We start from the raw sequence: 19,984 nt of genomic DNA, 5'->3' as shown, positions 1-19,984 counted from the left end.
AGCCAACTCATTAGCTTAAATGCCAACATGAAAACAAGAGACATTAACGTCTTTCTTCATTAAAAAAAAACATACCCCCAAATTGATCAACATATTGCACATTGACCCTAAAAGCTGTGCTCTTTCAGAACAGGGTGATCATTATATACTTCGAAACTGAGGTGTTTTTACGGGGCGTTCAAGGACCGCTGAACAGAGAAGGATGCAACAACACCCGGAAATGATGAATGATAGTAATAGATTCTATTTTTATGGAAATAAATCTTAAAGTGCTACATTACAAATAATTAAAGCTTAGCCATTAAAATAGATAAAATACTAAACCTAAAACACTAACAGAGAAGCACAAAAAACTAAACATGAAAAATACTGGGTTTTCTAACAGTTTGTCTATTTTAGTTATTTAAAAAATGATAATAATTTGGTCAAAATATTTCAGTGTATAAGTACTTTTTGGTCCCGATAACCGTGATATGAAATGTTCATACCGTTACATCTTTAGTGGTGTTTGACATAGTTGGACTTAAGTTTAACAAGTGTTGGATGTTTTTGTTTGGTCACTAGTGTTGTCATATTTGTTACAGCAGTGTTTTTCAAACTTTTTTGAGACAAGGCACGTTTTTTTTTTCATTTAAGAATACGGAGGCACACCACCAGCAGAAAACGTTAAAAAAATGATACTCCACCAGGTCGTCGTGCCTTATTTTGAGTTTGTTGGTGTTTTCCTGTGCTTTAGTTCTTGTCTTGTGCTGTTATTTTGGTGGCCCTTCCTGTTATGTTGGTGATTTCCTGTTGCGGTTTCATGTCTTCCTGTGAGCGCTATTCCCCGCACCTGCTTTGTGTTAGCAAGCAAGGCTATTTACGTTGTCGCTACCCTTCTTTGTGTGGACATTCTTGATTGTCACGTCATGTGCGGATGTACTTTGCGGACGCCGTAAGTTTTTGCTGTCGTCCAGCATTCTGTTTCTGTTTACTTTGTAGCCAGTTCAGTTTTACTTTCGTTTTGCATACCTTTTCCTTTCCCTTATTGTTCATTTTTGGTTTAAGCGTTACATACCTTTTTACCTTCACGCCTTGGTCTGCATATTGTGATCACAACAAACCATCCTCGTCTCACCCGACACATTTCGACTTTTACAAAGCAGGTAACTACCTGCTGCCACCTACTGACATGGAGTATTACGTGGTTACCCTGCCGAGTATTACACAGCACAGACACTAAGCAGCGGCACATTATTTGCAGATTATAATTATTGATTTGCAAAAAAGTTTCATAATTACCCACGCACACCAGACAATATCGCACGGCATAGTAGTTGAAAAACACTGTGTTACAGTCATTGTTACTTTCGGCGGTAAATAGTAATCTAACGCGGTTTTTTTTGTATTCAGAAACTCAGTTATCGTTACTACTTGATGCGTTACTGCCTTATTTTACGTTATTTTTTATGTAGTAACGGCTAGAAACTGAGAAGATCTGAGTGTGTTTTATTGGAGCGCTGCAGAAGAGGCGACGGTGTGTGTGTGTGTGTGTGTGTGTGTGTGTGTGTGTGTGTGTGTGTGTGTGTGTGTGTGTGTGTGTGTGTGTGTGTGTGTGGGAGGGGGCGTGTCTGTGTTTACATCATGGCGAAGCCAAAGCCGAGTTTCTTAACATGGAGATATTCTCACTACTTTTCTTTTGTCGACCACAAAGAAAAGAACATTTTAGTCAAATGTAAGTTGTGCCTTGGATCAAAGATCCTATCCTAGCAATTGAAATCTGCTGAAACAGCTACAAAAGCAACATGCTTCGACGAAGCTAGTAAAGAACTAGCATTTACTTAAATTAAGAATATTTTTCAACATACTGAGCAAAAAGGTCTCTTTTTTTTCTACCAAGAAAAGTGCACTTGTTATTAGTGAGAATATACTAATTTTAAGGTATTTTTGGGTTCATTAAGGTTAGCTAATTTGACTTGTTTTGGAAAGTCTTGACAAACCGAATGTTTTTGTTCTATTGGCAGATAATTTTGCTTAGTTCAAATAAAATACCCCTAATTTTTTTTCTTGTTTTTGAACACTGACTTTTTGCAGTGTTGTAACTGTAACTAGTTACTGGCTCTCAGTAACTAACCCAACACTAGTTACAGTGTACAAAACTGCAATTTATCTCCATTTTAAAGCATGTTGACACCAGCAGCACCACGTCCATCTTTTCCATATCATTCAAAAATGTTGTTGTCTTTTGTAAATGCGTTTTTTTTGTTGTTGTTTTTGAAGCAGTTTGACGCCGACCCTCTTTGCTATCTTTTCACTGTGGTAGGAAGCAACTAAAGTGGGCAGGCAGACATCAGTGCACCATATCGATCATCTTGTTTCTCTTGTCTCTGGTCCTGCACTGCTGGGATAATGTGATTGTTGTGTGGGCCGGGGCCGGCCGTCTGTCTGCGGGCCGCCAGAGAATCATCCTCAGGTCTCATGATGATGGCTGCGCTATCTAATAGAACAGAACACCACGTCTTCAGGAAGGGGTTCTGTGGCCATCACGTACAGTACGAGGGCGTCTCAGGGTGCAGACGTGATGGCGAATCGCGAACTGACTTTTTTACGGTCCTCGCATGTGTGTGCAGACGCGGCACAATGCGGCGACAGAAGGAAGTGCAAATGTGACACCCGAGAGTCCGTCCGGACGAGGGCGAAGGGGTCCGTGTCGCTCTCAGGGGGGGCCAGGCAGACTCTTAAAAGTTGGAGATCAATCCCACTGTCGCGTCCTCTAAGAGCATCACTCCAGCAGCCAATTGATTACGGAATTTACAAATCAAATTTGTGCTGCTGAGTTTAACCGTTCACTATAGAGATGTCCCATAATATCGGCCGATAAATGCTTTAAAATGTAATATCGGAAAGTATCGGTATCGTTTTTTTTATTATCGGTATCGCCTTTTTTATTTTTATTTTTTATTTTTTATTAAATCAACATAAAAAACACAAGATACACTTACAATTAGTGCACCAACCCCAAAAACCTCCCTCCCCCATTTACACTCATTCACACAAAAGGGTTGTTTCTTTCTGTTATTAATATTCTGGTTCCTACATTATATATCAATATCTATCAATACAGTCTGCTGGGATACAGTCCGTAAGCACACATGAAGTGAAGTGAAGTGAATTATATTTATATAGCGCTTTTCTCCATTGACTCAAAGCGCTTTTACATAGTGAAACCCAATATCTAAGTTACATTTAAACCAGTGTGGGTGGCACTGGGAGCAGGTGGGTAAAGTGTCTTGCCCAAGGACACAACGGCAGTGACTAGGATGGCGGAAGCGGGGATTGAACCTGCAACCCTCAAGTTGCTGGCACAGCCACTCTACCAACCGAGCTATACCGCCCCATGGTTGTGCGTGCTGCTGGTCCACTAATAGTACTAACCTTTAACTGTTAATTTTACTCATTTTCATTAATTACTAGATTCTAGGTAACTGTTTTTATATTGTTTTACTTTCTTTTTTATTCAAGAAAATGTTTTTAATTTATTTATCTTATTTTATTTGATACATTTTTTTAAAATGTATCAACCATACCTGGTTGTCCAAATTAGGCATAATAATGTGTTAATTCCACGACTGTATATATCGGTATCAGTTGATATCGGTATCGGTAATTAAAGAGTTGGACAATATCGGAATATCGGATATCGGCAAAAAGCCATTATCGGACATCCCTAGTTCACTAGGATCAGTGATCTAATAATATTTTGTTTTGTTTGTAGTGTTTACAAACTCAGGAAATAATGTCCCTGGGCACGGAATGACTTATGGGGGAAAAGGCTATAACAGAAAACATCCATCCATCCATTTTCTACCGCTTATTCCCTACGGGACCGACTTTGACGGCACATAAAATCCAAACCGGAGCAGTAATTAAAACTCTTTCGTCTACTTTTAATCAGAAGGGTTCAATCTCTCTCCTGTGCTAGTTTGAAGCCGACACGACAAACGTGCTCAGAGGAGATAATGTTTGAAAAAAGGTGACCGGTTTTTACAAAACTTTTGTTTTGAAGGGGGAATTGCAAACTTCCTGTTGATTTTTGCTGGGGGTTGTCAATCTATGAAATGTAGGTCTAAGTGAGACCTACATAGAGGTTTTTGTTTCATGTCTCTAAAACATTCCTACTGGAAGTTACAGGCAGTTTTGTCTGAGTTTTTTCTTCCTAGGCGCAGTTGTGTCTGTGTTTTCTTCCTAGGGGGCGCTAGAGCGCAATTTTGAGTTTTGGGGTTGTTGTTTTTTTATTAGATCCCAATTTTTGCCAGTCCTGATGTGTGTGTCCAGTTTGGTGAGTTTTGAAGCATGATAAGGGGGTCAAATTACAGCTCAAAGAGGCAAAATTGACTGTTTTTAGTAAACTTTTGTTCTAAAGGGGGAATTGCCAACTTCCTGTTGATTTTTGCTGAAGGATGTCAATGTATGAAATCTAGGTCTAAGTCAGACCTACATAGAGGTTTTTCTTTCATGTCTCTATGACATTCCTACCGGAAGTTACAAGCAGTTTTGTCTGTATTTTTTCCTAGGGGGCGCTAGAGCGCAATTTTGAGTCAATTTTTTTTTTTTTTATTAGATGGCAATTTTCGACAGTCCTGATGTGTGTGTCAAATATGGTGAGTATTAAAGCATGTTAAGGGGGTCAAATTACAGCTCAAAGAGGCGGTCGGTATAATAATAATAAAACCTTACAATTTCAATAGGGTCCTCTGTCCCAAAGGGACATTGCGGTCCCTAATAATATGATATTGTTACACACCCGTTACGTATAGCGGTGTTTTTCAACCTTTTTTGAGCCAAGGCACAAAAAATCCGTAAGCACACCACCAGCAGAAATCATTTAAAAAACTAAACTTAGTTGACAGTAAAAAGTTGTCGTCGCAATTGTTGGATATGACTTTAAAGCATAACCAAGCATGGATCACTACAGCTCTTGTCTCAAAGTAGGTGTACTGTCACCACCTGTCACATCACGCCCTGACTTATTTGGAGTTATTTTGCTGTTTTCCTGTGTCTAGTGCTTTAGTTCTTGTCTTGCGCTCCTATTTTGGTGGCTTTTTCTCTTTTTTCCGGTATTTTCCTGTAGCAGTTTCATGTCTTCCTTTGAGCGATATTTCCCGCATCTACTTTGTTTCAGCAATCAAGACTATTTCAGTTGTTGTTATCCTTCTTTGTGGGGACATTGTTGATTGTCATGTCATGTTCAGTCTTTGCTCCACAGTAAGTCTTTGCTGTCGTCCAGCATTGTGTTTTTGTTTACTTTGTAGCCAGTTCAGTTTTAGTTTCGTTCTGCATAGCCTTCCGTAAGCTTCAATGCCTTTTCTTAGGGGCACTCACCTTTTGTTTATTTTTTGTTTTAACATTAGATAAATCTTTACCTGCACGCTGCCTTCCGCTGTTTCCGACATCTACAAAGCAATTAGCTACCGGCTGCCACCTACTGATATGGAAGAGTATTACACGCTTACTCTGCCGAGCTCTAGACAGCACCGACACTCAACAACAACACATCATTTGCAGACTATAATTACTGGTTAGCAAAACATATTTTTAACCCAAATAGGTGAAATTAGATAATCTCCCACAGCACACCAGACTGTATCTCACGAAAAACACTGTTCTAACTAATCAACAGACTAACTATGACAAAGCATACTGTACATAGCTCTTGAGTTTACTGTGGATACGGTAGCTAAAGACTAGCTTGACACATACAGACAATAAATAAATGTTATCAGGTTATCGATAATGTTCCAATTAAGAGGATTGGTGTGACAATTATTGAGTAGATCAAGTACTTGGTAGCTAGTTAATGAAATACATCAATACTGATGGATGGATTTAGCTGTTGCTCCACTGAGAAGTTCAGACAACTAATCAGATTAGCTTCATAATCCGTCAAGTGTTTTGTTGCGTCAACGGCAGTTCTCCAAAGAACAGTTTTTAATAATAATAAAGCTAATTAGCCAAGCCGCACAACGTGTCAGCACTCTGCTTATATGGATATATTTATCAACTGATGTAATGTCAAATTTGTCTTTGATGGTTTTTTTAAAAGGGTTGTTTTATTATTACCAGTCCATGAACGTCTCCTTAGTGGTCATGAGTGACTGCGGCTGCTAGTGTCTCTTTGGCAGCGTTAAAAGGTTTCTTTGACTGCGCTCAGTCAATGGAGCAGTACTCACAACTCTGGGGAAAGTCCGAGGACCTCGGCGAAGACCTGAACATTAGAATTTTTAGGTTTAGATAAGTTGGGGAAAGTCTGTTGGAGATGTCTTCGAACTACTGGGAATTCCAGGATTGTAAATGGAGCATTGTTATTGATTGATTGATTGATTGAAACTTGTATTAGTAGATTGCACAGTACAGTACATATTCCGTACAATTGACCACTAAATGGTAACACCCGAATAAGTTGTTCAACTTGTTTAAGTCAGGGTCCACGTAAATCAATTCATGGTACTAATATATACTATCAGCATACTTCAGTCATCAATAATTATATCATCTGAGAAGTATATACATTTGATTATTTACAATCCGGGGAGGTGGGATGTGGTGGGGGGAGGGTTTTAGTCTAGGGTTGTAGCTGCCTGGAGGTGTTATTTTAGTGCGGTTTTGAAGGAGGATAGAGATGCACTTTCTTTTACACCTGTTGGGAGTGCATTCCATATTGATGTGGCATAGAAGGAGAATGAGTTAAGACCTTTGTTAGATCGGAATCTGGGTTTGACGTGGTTTGTAGAGCTCAAAGGAAGTTAGCAAAATGCTACTTTGCCAATGTTTAAAGGAATGGAATTTAGCAAAATGTTACTTCACTATCACTTAAGAAAGTTAGCAAGATGATACCTTACTGACGCTCAAAGGAAGTTAGCAAGATGCTACTTTGCCAATGTTTAAAGGAATGGAATTTAGCAAAATGTTACTTCACTATCACTTTAGGAAATTAGCAAGATGCTAATTTACAAACGCTTAAAGGAAGTTAGCAAGATGTTACTTTACCAACGCTCAAAGGAAGTTAGCAAGATGGTACTTTACCAACGCTCAAAGGAAGTTAGCAAGATGCTACTTTGCCAATGTTTAAAGGAATGGAATTTAGCAAAATGTTACTTCACTATCACTTTAGGAAATTAGCAAGATGCTAATTTACAAACGCTTAAAGGAAGTTAGCGAGATGGTACTTTACAAACGCTCAAAGGAAGTTAGCGAGATGGTACTTTACCAACGCTCAAAGGAAGTTAGCAAGATGATACTTTACTGACGCTCAAAGGAAGTTAGCAAGATGCTACTTTGCCAATGTTTAAGGAATGGAATTTAGCAAAATGAACTATCACTTAAGAAAGTTGGCAAGATGCAACTTTACAAACGCTCAAAGGAAGTTAGCAAGATGCTACTTTACCAACGCTCAAAGGAAGTTAGCAAGATGCTACTTTGCCAATGTTTAAAGGAATGGAATTTAGCAAAATGTTACTTCACTATCACTTTAGGAAATTAGCAAGATGCTAATTTACAAACGCTTAAAGGAAGTTAGCGAGATGGTACTTTACAAACGCTCAAAGGAAGTTAGCGAGATGATACTTTACCAACGCTCAAAGGAAGTTAGCAAGATGATACTTTACTGACGCTCAAAGGAAGTTAGCAAGATGCTACTTTGCCAATGTTTAAGGAATGGAATTTAGCAAAATGAACTATCACTTAAGAAAGTTGGCAAGATGCAACTTTACAAACGCTCAAGGAAGTTAGCAAGATGTTACTTTACCAACGTTCAAAGGAAGTTAGCAAGAGGATACTTTACTGACGCTCAAACACAGTTAGCAAGATGCTACTTTGCCAATGTTTAAAGGAATGGAATTTAGCAAAATGTTACTTCACTATCACTTTAGGAAATTAGCAAGATGCTATTTTACAAACGCTCAAAGGAAGTTAGCAAGATGCTACTTTACCAACGCTCAAAGGAAGTTAGCAAGATGCTACTTTGCCAATGTTTAAAGGAATGGAATTTAGCAAAATGTTACTTCACTATCACTTTAGGAAATTAGCAAGATGCTAATTTACAAACGCTTAAAGGAAGTTAGCGAGATGGTACTTTACAAACGCTCAAAGGAAGTTAGCGAGATGATACTTTACCAACGCTCAAAGGAAGTTAGCAAGATGATACTTTACTGACGCTCAAAGGAAGTTAGCAAGATGCTACTTTGCCAATGTTTAAGGAATGGAATTTAGCAAAATGAACTATCACTTAAGAAAGTTGGCAAGATGCAACTTTACAAACGCTCAAGGAAGTTAGCAAGATGTTACTTTACCAACGTTCAAAGGAAGTTAGCAAGATGATACTTTACTGACGCTCAAACAAAGTTAGCAAGATGCTACTTTGCCAATGTTTAAAGGAATGGAATTTAGCAAAATGTTACTTCACTATCACTTTAGGAAATTAGCAAGATGCTAATTTACAAACGCTTAAAGGAAGTTAGCGAGATGGTACTTTACCAACGTTCAAAGGAAGTTAGCAAGATGATACTTTACTGACGCTCAAACAAAGTTAGCAAGATGCTACTTTGCCAATGTTTAAAGGAATGGAATTTAGCAAAATGTTACTTCACTCTCACTTTAGGAAGTTAGCAAGATGCTACCTTACAAACGCTCAAAAGAAGTTAGCAAGATGGTACTTTACCAACGCTCAAAGGAAGTTAGCAAGATGCTACTTTGCCAATGTTTAAAGGAATGGAATTTAGCAAAATGTTACTTCACTATCACTTTAGGAAATTAGCAAGATGCTAATTTACAAACGCTTAAAGGAAGTTAGCGAGATGGTACTTTACAAACGCTCAAAGGAAGTTAGCGAGATGGTACTTTACCAACGCTCAAAGGAAGTTAGCAAGATGATACTTTACTGACGCTCAAACGAAGTTAGCAAGATGCTACTTTGCCAATGTTTAAAGGAATGGAATTTAGCAAAATGTTACTTCACTATCACTTTAGGAAGTTAGCAAGATGCAATTTTACAAACGCTCAAAGGAAGTTAGCAAGATGATACTTTACCAACGCTCAAAGAAAGTTAGCAAGATGATACTTTACTGACGCTCAAACAAAGTTAGCAAGATGCTACTTTGCCAATGTTTAAAGGAATGGAATTTAGCAAAATGTTATTTCACTATCACTTTAGGAAGTTCGCAAGATGCTACCTTACAAATGCTCAAAGGAAGTTAGCAAGATGGTACTTTACCAACGCTCAAAGGAAGTTAGCAAGATGATACTTTACTGACGCTCAAACAAAGTTAGCAAGATGTTACTTTGCCAATGTTTAAAGGAATGGAATTTAGCAAATTGTTACTTCACTATCACTTTAGGAAATTAGCAAGATGCAATTTTACAAACGCTGAAAGGAAGTTAGCAAGATGGTACTTTACCAACGCTCAAAGGAAGTTAGCAAGATGCTACTTTGCCAATGTTTAAAGGAATGGAATTTAGCAAAATGTTACTTCACTATCACTTTAGGAAATTAGCAAGATGCAATTTTACAAACGCTTAAAGGAAGTTAGCAAGATGGTACTTTACCAACGCTCAAAGGAAGTTAGCAAGATGATACTTTACTGACGCTCAAACAAAGTTAGCAAGATGCTACTTTGCCAATGTTTAAAGGAATGGAATTTAGCAAAATGTTATTTCACTATCACTTTAGGAAGTTTGCAAGATGCTACCTTACAAATGCTCAAAGGAAGTTAGCAAGATGTTACTTTGCCAATGTTTAAAGGAATGGAATTTAGCAAAATGTTACTTCACTATCACTTTAGGAAGTTAGCAAGATGCAATTTTACAAACGCTCAAAGGAAGTTAGCAAGATGGTACTTTACCAACGCTCAAAGGAAGTTAGCAAGATGGTACTTTACCAACGCTCAAAGGAAGTTAGCAAGATGCTACTTTGCCAATGTTTAAAGGAATGGAATTTAGCAAAATGTTACTTCACTATCACTTTAGGAAGTTAGCAAGATGCAATTTTACAAACGCTCAAAGGAAGTTAGCAAGATGATACTTTACTGACGCTCAAACAAAGTTAGCAAGATGCTACTTTGCCAATGTTTAAAGGAATGGAATTTAGCAAAATGTTACTTCACTATCACTTAAGAAAGTTAGCAAGATGATACCTTACTGACGCTCAAAGGAAGTTAGCAAGATGCTACTTTGCCAATGTTTAAAGGAATGGAATTTAGCAAAATGTTACTTCACTATCACTTTAGGAAATTAGCAAGATGCTATTTTACTGACGCTCAAAGGAAGTTAGCAAGATGGTACTTTACCAACGCTCAAAGAAAGTTAGCAAGATGATACTTTACTGACGCTCAAAGGAAGTTAGCAAGATGCTACTTTGCCAATGTTTAAGGAATGGAATTTAGCAAAATGAACTATCACTTAAGAAAGTTGGCAAGATGCAACTTTACAAACGCTCAAAGGAAGTTAGTAAGATGATACTTTACTGACGCTCAAACAAAGTTAGCAAGATGCTACTTTGCCAATGTTTAAAGGAATGGAATTTAGCAAAATATTATTTCACTATCACTTTAGGAAGTTCGCAAGATGCTACCTTACAAATGCTCAAAGGAAGTTAGCAAGATGATACTTTACTGACGCTCAAACAAAGTTAGCAAGATGCTACTTTGCCAATGTTTAAAGGAATGGAATTTAGCAAAATGTTACTTCACTATCACTTTAGGAAGTTAGCAAGATGCTACTTTACAATAGCTCAAAGGAAGTTAGCAAGATGATACTTTACAAACGCTCAAGGAAGTTAGCAAGATGATACTTTACCGACGCTCAAAGGAAGTTAGCAAGATGATACTTTACAAACGCTCAAGGAAGTTAGCAAGATGATACTTTACCGACGCTCAAAGGAAGTTAGCAAGATGATACTTTACTGACGCTCAAAGGAAGTTAGCAAGATAATACTTTACTGACGCTCAAAGGAAGTTAGCAAGATAATACTTTACTGATGCTCAAAGGAAGTTAGCAAGATGCTACTTTTCCAATGTTTAAAGGAATGGAATTTAGCAAAATGTTACTTCACTATCACTTAAGAAAGTTGGTAAGATGCTACTTTACAAACGCTCAAATTAAGTTAGCAAGATGCAACTTTACAAACGTTCAAAGGAAGTTTGCAAGATGCTACTTTACCAACTCTCAAGGGGAGCTAGCAAGATAATACTTTACCGACGCTCAAAGGAATTTAGCAAGATGTTACTTAACCAACGTTTAAAGGAAGTTACCAAAATGTTACTTCATCGTTACTCAAGGAAGTTAGCAAAATGCTACTTGACAAACGCTCAAATTAAGTTAGCAAGATGCAACTTTACAAACGCTCAAGGAAGTTAGCAAGATGTTACTTCACCAACGTTCAAAGGAAGTCAGCAAGATGATACTTTACCGACGCTCAAAGGAAGTTAGCAAGATAATACTTTACTGACGCTCAAAGGAAGTTAGCAAGATGCTACTTTACAAACGTTCAAATGAAGTTAGCAAGACGCTACTTTACAAACGCTCAAAGGAAGCTAGCAAGATGCAACTTCACATACGCTCAAATTAAGTTAGCAGGATGCGACTTTACAAATGACCAAAGGAAGTTAGCAAGATGCTACTTGACTGACTCTCAAAGAAAGTTAGCAAGATGATACTTGACCAACGCTCAAAGGAAGCTATCAAGATGCTACTTTACCAACATTTAAAAGAAGTTAGCAGGACAATACTTGACAGTGGCTGAAATGCTGCTCCACGCTGGGTCAATGTGGCTGCATGGCGTGCCCTGAGTTGGAGTGGTTGAGGTAAACAAGCAGTCAGCTGTGTCAACAGTGACAGAAAACTTCCAGGGCGCGGCTGCAGAAAAACATTTTCTCACACACACAACAAACAAAGTGGTTCTGCAGCTCACAGCTCCCGGAATTCAGCAGGAAGTGGGTGGAAGGATGATGAACCGATTCTCCATACTTGTCTTTCTTCGGGATGGCTTAAATAATTTTTACTGAGAAAAGGGATACAAGCTGTCATGTTTGACCTCTCCTTTTTCTTGACTGTGTGAGTTTTGGGACCTTGGGAATGCAAACATGAGAAAAGAAGTTATTGTTTCTATGAAAACAGTAGCCAGAGAGCATGTGTGTTGCAAAACAACAATGGCAGGCTGTCCAAAGTGCGCTCCAGGGACCATATTTAGCATGCGGATTGGTTTTTCATTGGTCCATTGACATATTCTGGCCATAAAATTAACACTCAAAGGCGAACTGCAATTTTTTTGTAATTTTGCAGAAGACAGAACCACAGAACTTTCCTCCAGAAGGTCTTATCTTTGTCCATGTGATGTCAGACGAGGCTAAAATTGAGCTGTTTGGCCACAATACCCAGCAATATGTTTGGAGGAGAAAAGGTGAGGCCTTTAATCCAAGGAACACCATTCCTACCGTCAAGCATGGTGGTGGTAGTATTATGCTCCGGGCCTGTTTTGCTGCCAATGGAACTGGTGCTTTACAGAGAGTAAATGGAGGATTACCTCCAAATTCTTCAGGAAAACCTAAAATCATCAGTCCGGAGGTTGGGTCTTGTACCAAATAAAATGGCTTCGAGGTCGGTAAGCACAACCAAAAATGATTCCGTACATTAGGTGCACCGGGTTATAAGGCGCACTGTCGAGTTTTGAGAAAATGAAAGAATTTTGGGCGCGCCTTATAGTCCGAAAAATACGGTATATATTGTATATGTATACATACAGACACTATATATGGAGTATATATGTGTGTTTATATGTCTTTATATATACATGTCGTATATATATATATATATATATATATATATATATATATATATATATATATATATATATATATATATATATATATATATATATATGTCTTAATAAGGTTATCCAAAAAATAGTGCTCGATACCGTAGTAGAGCGCAATATATGTATGTGTGGGGGAAAAAAAAAATCACAAGACTATTTCATCTCTACAGGCCTGTTTCATGAGGGGGGGTACCCTCAATCATCAGGAGAAAATCTCCTGATGAAACGGCCTTCTGGGACCAAACATAACTGCGATTTGGCCCTCAGTGAAAATAATAATAGTATTTACTGTTAGAAACGGACCTCTGGTGACAAACATAACTGCGATGTGGTCCTCAGTGAAAATAATAATAGTATTCACTGTTAGAAGCGGTCCTCAGGGGCCAAACATAACCGTGATGTGGCCCTCAGTGAAAATAATAATAGTCCTCTGGGGCCAAATATAACTGCGATGTGGCCCTCAGTGAAAATATTAATAGCATTCACTGTTAGAAACGGCCTTCTGGGACCAAACATAACAGTACTGTGGCCCTCAGTGAAAATTATAATATTATTCACTGTTAGAAACGGCCCTCTGGTGACAAACATAACCGTGATGTGGCCCTCAGTGAAAATATTAATAGCATTCACTGTTAGAAGCGGTCCTCTGGGGCCAAACATAACAATGATGTGGTCCTTAGTGAAAATAATAATATTATTCACTGTTAGAAGCGGCGGCCCTCTAGGGCCAAACATAACAATGATGTGGCCCTCAGTGAAAATATTAGTAGCATTCACTGTTAGAAACGGCCCTCTGGGGCCAAACATAACCGTGATGTGGCCCTCAGTGAAAATAATAATAGCATTCACTGTTAGAAACGGCCCTCTGCTCTACTGTAACTAACTGGGACTGACTCAACAGTGCCTCTGCTGGTCGCATTAAAGTACTGCACTCTTCTTCTTTTTTTTTTGCTTCAAGACGCCATTAATCAACAATCAACGGTGAGGAAAAAGCAAAGAAAATAATTGATAGTCTGGCTTGGCTCTGTCGTTAGGACCTCTAAGAAAACCGTCTCACACAGACCCAATCAACCTGGCAGCCTTTTGTGTTTAATTCCACGCGAGTAGTAAAGAGCAGCGCGCTGAATTATTAACTGCGTTATTTTTAGCAACACTGGCCTCCTCCTCTGACACGCTTGCTATGTTTTTTTTTTTTTACTCCCCTTAGATGATGAAATCATTTTGCAACACGAAACCACTGGAAGAAGTTGTGTTTGTGCGTATAAATAAACACTCATTAGCAGACCTTTTGGCTGTTGGGGGTCCTGGATGTCTTTGCCTGCTGATAAAGATGTGACACAGGCAGTCAAAACCAGATGAGCAAATGATTTAAATTCTTCTTTTGTTCGGGGGGGTTGACTGATCTGGCACCCGCACCTCAGTACTAAATCCCCCCCCCCCCACTCACCCCCTCGGGGGCTTTCGGGCACACCCTCCTGGAAGTCAGACCGCGCTCTCTCTCACAATGACACCCTTGTTTTAAAAAGTGCGTGGGATATCTGTGACTGAGCCTGCCTGTCACACAATCCGCTGTCAAACGCCGCATCCCCACGTTTAAGCGGTGACAGGCCGGGGTCGAGTCATCGCTACGTCGGGTTGAGGTTCGGGGCAAGCGGGCGTTGACCCCCGGTTCGCCTTTTCCACCCCATGTTCGCCCTCTAATCTCTCTATTAGTCACAAGGTGGCGCCACGATGAAGGAAGGCCTGTCAAGTTAGATCCGGATCTCAGCAGCCCGACTAGTCGCCTGTTTCGATGATTGATTCACAAATCCTGCAGGCGCTATCCATCCTTTTTTTTAACCCTTGTGTGGTGTTCGGGTCTGTGGGACCCGTTTTCGATTTTTATTAATAGAAAAATGATACAATTAATTAATTTTTCAAACTGAGACTCACTGACTTTGGCTCATTTTCTGTGAAGAACATATATCAGAATACTTATTTAAAGGGGAACATTATCACCAGACCTATGTAAGCGTCAATATATACCTTGATGTTGCAGAAAAAAGACCATATATTTTTTTTACCGATTTCCGAACTCTAAATGGGTGAATTTTGGCGAATTAAACGCCTTTCTATTATCAGCTCGAGTCAAATCAGCTCTGTTATTTTCCGTTTTTTCGACTGTTTTCCGTACCTTGGAGACATCATGCCTCGTCGGTGTGTTGTCGGAGGGTGTAACAACACGAACAGGGACGGATTCAAGTCGCACCAGTGGCCCAAAGATGCGAAAGTGGCAAGAAATTGGACGTTTGTTCCGCACACTTTACCGACGAAAGCTATGCTACGACAGAGATGGCAAGAATGTGTGGATATCCTGCGACACTCAAAGCAGATGCATTTCCAATGATAAAGTCAAAGAAATCTGCCGCCAGACCCCCATTGAATCTGCCGGAGTGTGTGAGCAATTCAGGGACAAAGGCCCTCGGTAGCACGGCAAGCAATGGCGGCAGTTTGTTCCCGCAGACGAGCGAGCTAAACCCCCTGGATGTCTTGGCTCACACCGTCCCTTATGCCACCGAAGATGATCAAGAGAAGAATATCGACCCTAGCTTCCCTGGCCTGCTGACATCAACTCCAAAACTGGACAGATCAGCTTTCAGGAAAAGAGCGCGGATGAGGGTATGTCTACAGAATATATTAATTGATGAAAATTGGGCTGTCTGCACTCTCAAAGTGCATGTTGTTGCCAAATGTATTTCATATGCTGTAAACCTAGTTCATAGTTGTTAGTTTCCTTTAATGCCAAACAAACACATACCAATCGTTGGTTAGAAGGCGATCGCCGAATTCGTCCTCGCTTTCTCCCGTGTCGCTGGCTGTCGTGTCGTTTTCGTCGGTTTCGCTTGCATACGGTTCAAACCGATATGGCTCAATAGCTTCAGTTTCTTCTTCAATTTCGTTTTCGCTACCTGCCTCCACACTACAACCATCCGTTTCAATACATGCGTAATCTGTTGAATCGCTTAAGCCGCTGAAATCCGAGTCTGAATCCGAGCTAATGTCGCTATACCTTGTTGTTTGTTTGTATTGGCATCACTATGTGACGTCACAGGAAAATGGACGGGTGTATATAACGATGGTTAAAATCAGGCACTTTGAAGCTTTTTTTAGGGATATTGCGTGATGGGTAAAATTTTGAAAAAAACTTCGAAAAATAAAATAAGCCACTGGGAACTGATTTTTAATGGTTTTAACCCTTCTGAAATTGTGATAATGTTCCCCTTTAATGACCACACATAGGGATGTCCGATAATGACTTTTTGCCGATATCCGATATTCCGATATTGTCCAACTCTTTAATTACCGATGCCGATATCAACCGATATATACAGTCGTGGAATTAACACATTATTATGCCTAATTTGGACAACCAGGTATGGTGAAGATAAGGTACTTTAAAAAAAATAAATAAAAATAAAACAAGATAAATAAATTTAAAAATAATTCTTGAATAAAAAAGAAAGTAAAACAATATAAAAACAGTTACATAGAAACTAGTAATTAATGAAAATTAGTAAAATTAACTGTTAAAGGTTAGTACTATTAGTGGACCAGCAGCACGCACAATCATGTGTGCTTACGGACTGTATCCCTTGCAGACTGTATTGATATATATTGATATATAATGTAGGAACCAGAATATTAATAACAGAAAGAAACAACCCTTTTGTGTGAATGAGTGTAAATGGGGGAGGGAGGTTTTTTGGGTTGGTGCACTAATTGTAAGTGTATCTTGTGTTTTTTATGTTGATTTAATAAAAAATATTTTAAAAAAAATAAAAAATGATACTGATACTAAAAAAACGATATCGATAATTTCCGATATTACATTTTAACGCATTTATCGACCATCTCTAACCACACACCATACACCCCCCCTACACATTTCTATTACATGTAAAATGTCCAGGTCCACTGGACCCGGGGCTAATAGAAGTGTGGAAATTGATGTTCTGTGTACCACACACACACACATACACACACACGCACACACACACACACACACACACACACACACACACACATGCACACCTATACTGGTAGGCTAGCAGGGCAAATGTCCCTAACGCGGCCAACATGTAACAAAAAAACTCCGGGTTTGAGTACCACAAGTCCCGCAGCCGGCCACGCGAGTCCTGGGGTGCCCAACATGCCCAAAATGCACCCAGCATAGTCACAGGGGGAGGAGGGGAGCGAAAATTCCCCTTCAGGGGACCTTTTGCAGCCGGCCACGCAAGTCCAGTGGTGCCCAACATGTCCAAAATGCACCCAGCAAAGTCGCACTGTGAGTGGGGAAGAAAAGTTGGGAAAGTGGGCAAAAGTCCCGAAAATGATTAAAAATGACACCCAGGTTCGAGTCCCACAAATCCCGCCGCGTTCCACCCGAGTCCGGGGGTTCCCCCGACATGTCCAAAACGCACCCAGCAAAGTCGCACTGTGAGTGTGGAAGAAAAGTTGGCAAAAGTCCCGAAAATGATCAAAAATGACACCCAGGTTCAAGTCCCACAGGTCCCGCCGCGTTCCACCCGAGTCCGGGGGTTCCCCCGACATCTCCAAAAGCCACCCAGCAAAGTCGCACTGTGAGTGGGGAAGAAAAGTTGGAAAAGTTTGCAAAAGTCCCCAAAACAAATCCCCTACAGTGATTTTGTAAACAGGTTTCCCTTCAGGGGACCTTTATTTTGGTCCCCATAACGCCAAACGTCCCCTAAAGTGACTTTGTAAACAGAAAGACGTCCCCAATAAGTACACATTGCCAGAACACACACACACACACACACACACACACACACACACACACACACACACACACACACACATACATGTCTTGCCTACTTTGTGTGGACCCACGTTTGGTCAGTAGGTTGTGAGGGCCCCCCTTTCCACTATAGCTAGAATGATGAAAAAATATATATCTCGCACTAGATGGGAGTAGAGAGTTGCAACCTCACTTCAGAATGCAAAACACACAAAGTAAAAAAAATATTGTACTTTTGTAGTTGTGAGGACCGACCGGCTGTTGCTAGGTAGATTTGACCATACACACACATAGTAGTAAGTTCTATGAGTTGGCCATTTTTAAGGACAGCAAAGTACTCAATGAAGGTAACACATCTAAATTGAAAATAAATCATATCTTGCTAACACGTGGCTTGGCATTGTCTTGCTGAAATAAGCAGGGGCGTCAATGGTAACGTTGCTTGGATGGCAACATATGTTGCTCCAAAACCTGTATGTACCTTTCAGCATTAATGGCGCCTTCACAGATGTGTAAGTTACCCATGTCTTGGCCACTAATACACCCCCATACCATCACAGATGCTGGCTTTTCAACTTTGCGCCTATAACAATCCGGATGGTTCTTTTCCTCTTTGGTCCGGAGGACACGACGTCCACAGTTTCCAAAAACAATTTGAAATGTGGACTCGTCAGACCACAGAACACTTTTCCACTTTGTATCAGTCCATCTTAGATGAGCTCAGGCCCAGCGGAGCCGACGGCGTTTCTGGGTGTTGTTGATAAACGGTTTTCGCCTCGCATAGGAGAGTTATAACTTGCACTTACAGATGTAGCGACCAACTGTAGTTACTGACAATGGGTTTCTGAAATGTTCCTGAGCCCATGTGGTGATATCCTTTACACACTGATGTCGCTTGTTGATGCAGTACAGCCTGAGGGATCGAAGGTCACGGGCTTCGCTGCTTACGTGCAGTGATTTCTCCAGATTCTCTGAACCCTTTGATGATATTACGGGCCGTAGATGGTGAAATCCCTAAATTCCTTGCAATAGCTGGTTGAGAATTGTTGTTCTTAAACAATTTGCTCACGCATTTGTTGACAAAGTGGTGACCCTCGCCCCATCCTTGTTTGTGAACGACTGAGCATTTCATGGAATCTACTTTTATACCCAATCATGGCACCCACCTGTTCCCAATTAGCCTGCACACCTGTGGGATGTTCCAAATAAGTGTTTGATGAGCATTCCTCAACTTTATCAGTATTTATCGCCACTTTTCCCAACTTCTTTGTCACGTGTTGCTGGCATCATATTCTAAAGTTAATGATTATTTGCAAAAAAAAAAAAAAAGTTTATCAGTTTGAACATCAAACATGTTGTCTTTGTAGCATATTCAACTGAATATGGGTTGAAAATGATTTGCAAATCATTGTATTCCGTTTGTATTTACATCTAACGCAATTTCCCAACTCATATGGAAACGGGGTTTGTAAAAAAAAGGCCGCCTCTATACGAGGTGGCGCTTGAAGCTCCGCCCCCACACGGCTGTCAGATGATGTATATATATACGCCGGTGGTTTTTCTTTGCATCAATAACCGCACCTCAAGACAGGAGGGTGAGAATCGCTTGCAATATCTCATGCTCTGCTATCTCTACTCCACTTTGTCCTCTCCTGCTTTGCTGTCTTTATCTCTGCCACTCATCTCCCTCCCCCCCCTTCGACCCACGCTCCACCCCACGCTGGAGCCGGGTAGCAGGTACAGCAGGAGCCCATTAGTGCAGAGCCCCCCCCCCCTACGCTCTGATTGGATAAAACCGGGAGGACTGCCTCTGAATAATTGATGTGCATTGTGCAGACGCCGGACAAGGGAAATAGACAGATCAGAGAGCAAGAGAGGAGGAGAGTGAGCAAAAAAAAAAAAAAAAAAAAAAAAAAAAAGTGGAGTGGGTGGAAGAGGAAGTAATAAAAGAGAGCAGAGGGAGAGTGATAAGGTGCAGGAAGCTGCCAAAGCTCGCAGAGTTTCCTCCGGCAACGCTTGTGACACTTGGCGGCGTGGAGCGAATGGGATGACATGTGCAGGGGTCGCGCTCAGCTGGGGGTAAGTGAGCGGGTGTTTTTTGTGTAGTGCATGCTGGGACGGGGACAGGGACAGGGGGGGAAGGTTACCAGCTGAGAAGCTTATTGGTTGTAAGGTTCCAGTCCTACCTGTGCTTTAGCCTGCTTGTCGTCCTCAAAACTGACTTATTATTAAAGGGGAACATTATCACCAGACCTATGTAAGCGTCAATATATACCTTGATGTTGCAGAAAAAAGACCATATATTTTTTTAACCGATTTCCGAACTCTAAATGGGTGAATTTTGG

The 19,984-nt window shown here is 40.2% G+C and overlaps 1 protein-coding gene across 2 annotated transcripts in view; it reads left to right on the top strand.

The window, feature by feature from the left end:
- zmiz1a (zinc finger, MIZ-type containing 1a) overlaps positions 1-19,984 on the top strand; it is a 564,484-nt gene that overhangs the window by 494,446 nt on the left and 50,054 nt on the right. Inside the window, exon 1 of one of the 2 annotated variants that reach the window (XM_061937724.2) lies at positions 18,944-19,718. The exons of the other annotated variant lie outside the window; for it this stretch is intronic. The gene's annotated coding sequence lies outside the window, so the exon portion shown is untranslated. Of the gene's footprint in view, positions 1-18,943; positions 19,719-19,984 lie in introns of those variants that run through there. 2 annotated transcript variants of the gene reach the window in all.

Source organism: Nerophis lumbriciformis, linkage group LG02 (assembly GCF_033978685.3).
Source record: "Nerophis lumbriciformis linkage group LG02, RoL_Nlum_v2.1, whole genome shotgun sequence".
Classification (NCBI taxonomy): domain Eukaryota; kingdom Metazoa; phylum Chordata; class Actinopteri; order Syngnathiformes; family Syngnathidae; genus Nerophis; species Nerophis lumbriciformis.
The sequence above is the reverse complement of the archived record's forward strand: the minus strand, read 5'-3'. Positions and strand labels throughout refer to the sequence as shown.